This window comes from Arachis ipaensis, chromosome B02, assembly GCF_000816755.2.
Source record: "Arachis ipaensis cultivar K30076 chromosome B02, Araip1.1, whole genome shotgun sequence".
NCBI classification, from domain to species: domain Eukaryota; kingdom Viridiplantae; phylum Streptophyta; class Magnoliopsida; order Fabales; family Fabaceae; genus Arachis; species Arachis ipaensis.
Window position 1 is genome coordinate 89,182,974 of NC_029786.2, and position 2,716 is coordinate 89,185,689.

The window sequence follows — 2,716 nt, forward strand, 5'->3', positions numbered from 1 at the left end:
ACCATACTTGAATTTGAATTTGTCCATAAATGTTAATTTCATGCTTCTTTGATCTATTTCCTAATTCAACAAATGTGATTAAAAATAAAACAATAAGTTTATAATTAATATAACATAATATTGAAATTAATTTAAAACATATATACCTTTTTTAGTCCCTTAGAATACACATGGGTCGGGTGAAACCAAATTTGTCTTGACCTAGATCCGACCTTAAATAATAACTGGGTCTATTTTTAAGACTTTTATCCGATTTTAGACCCAATAAAATCACACCAAATTAACCTCAAAATATTTGGGTCTGAATCGGATCTTTCGGTCGGATCGGATCATGTACACCCCTAATTTGGAGAGGGACAAGAGTCAAATACCCCTATATACTCGAATAAACATATAAGAAAATCAAATACTAAATAATAAGTTCGAAAGTAAAGATTGTTACGATAAGGAAGCCTAGGTGGATGACCATTTTCCCACAATGGCTCAAGTATTGAAGAAGAATAGTATTTCATGTAATTTGACAATCTTCCATCACATACGCTTATAAATAGAGGCTTTTGCCTCAGAGAAAGACACACAACAACAACTGAATATTATTCTCTCTCCCTTTATACACATAGCAATAATAAAAACAAATGCTATTATCTCTCTCTCTACATTTCATACTCCTTTCTATCTTTATATATATATTTATGCAATTCTCTCTCTCTTTACTTTTTATACTCCTTTCTATCTTTGTATATATATATATACATTACAACATATAATATTATTATATATCTATAAATTATTATTGAGCTAATTATTTTAATACTAGAGTCTTCTATTTATACATCTTTATCTTATATATATCTCTTATTTTACAACACGTTATCAGCACGAGACTCTGATCAAATTTTTAGGAAGACTCAGGTAACAAATTTTTCATTATGTCGAAACTCTCTCATCTTGAATTTAATGCTCTTGATATATCTGGAAACAATTATTTATCATAGATATTAGATGCTGAAATCCATCTTGATTCAATGGATCTTGGAGATACCATTAAGGCTGAAAATAATGCATCCCAGAAGGATAAAGCTAAAGCCATGATTTTTCTTCGTCGTCATCTTGACGAAGGATTGAAAAATGAATATCTTACATTAAAAGATCCTGCAGATCTTTGGAAAGACCTTGAAGAAAGGTATAATCATCAGAAAACGGTGATACTTCCTCAAGCCCGATATGAATGGACGCATTTGCGTTTACAAGATTTTAAATCTATAAATGAATATAATTCTGCAATGTTTCGAATCACCTCACGAATGAAATTGTGTGGGGAAAAAATAACTGATCATGATATGTTGGAGAAAACTTTCTCAACCTTCCATGTCTCGAATGTGCTCCTGCAGCAGCAGTATCGAGAGAAAGCGTTTAAAAAATATTCTGAGTTAATTTCTTGCCTTCTTGTTGCTGAACGCAACAATGAGTTGTTATTGAAAAATCATGAAGCGCGCCCAGCTGGCGCTGTCCCATTTCCTGAAGTAAATGTGGCAAATTACCCCAGAAGAGGTAAATGGCAAGGTTTTAATAATAAGAAAAATTATGGAAGGAAAAAGAATTATATTCAAAAGAGAGGATCTCTCCAGAAGTGGGATAGAGAAAGGAATATCAGGCAGAATAAATCAACAGAGGATAAGTGTTTCCGTTGTGGTGGAAAGGGCCATTGGTCACGTACCTGTCGTACCCCAAGGCACCTAGTCGATCTTTACCAGGCATCTTTGAAAAAGGACGACAAAGGAAAGGAAACAAATTTTGTCTCAAATGATGTTGAGAACTCCACCACTCATTATGATGTATCTGATTTCTTTGAGGATACTGAAGGAAATATTGGTCATTTGATCAATGATGGAATAGTTTAATATGTGGGACTGTGAAGTATATATGTAAATAAATAATGTAAAGAACTTATTGTTAAGTTTTATTTTCTATGTATTTAAGTTTCAAATGTGATGTACATAAATAATGAAATATTAATGTTTATAAATTTTGAAATTATTAAATGTGTCAAATTTTAAAATAAAATTTTAGTATATGACATTATTTTATGTACAGTGTTTCTTAGAAAAATAATTCTGATCAAGTATTCAATTTAACTGTGCATACTACTCATTTTATTATTATTTATTTTTGAAGAGAATGGCAAGGATATGTAATGAAGATGTATGCCTTGCGGATAGTGTAAGCTCGCACACTATTCTCAAAAGTGATATATATTTTACCCATCTTGTACCAAAAGAGGAATATGTTAATACTATTATTGGCTCAGGCAATGTGATAGAAGGCTCCGGAAGAGCTATAATTTTGTTTCCTGGAGGAACAAAATTTATAATAAATAATGCACTGTTGTCTACCAAGTCTCGAAGAAACTTGTTTAGCTTTAAAGATATTCGCCGAAATGGATATCATATTGAGACTATGAATGAGGGAAATCATGAGTACTTATGTATCACAACTCATGATTCAAATAAGAAAGTTATATTAGAAAAATTACCCTCACTTTCATGTGGGTTGTATTATACCAAGATTAGTGCAATTGAATCACATGCCATTGTAAACCAGAAGTTTACTAGCCCAAATGAATTCATAACTTGGCATGATAGATTGGGTCATCCGGGAACAACCATGATGAGGAGAATTATTGAAAACTCTCATGGACATTCACTAAAGAACCAGA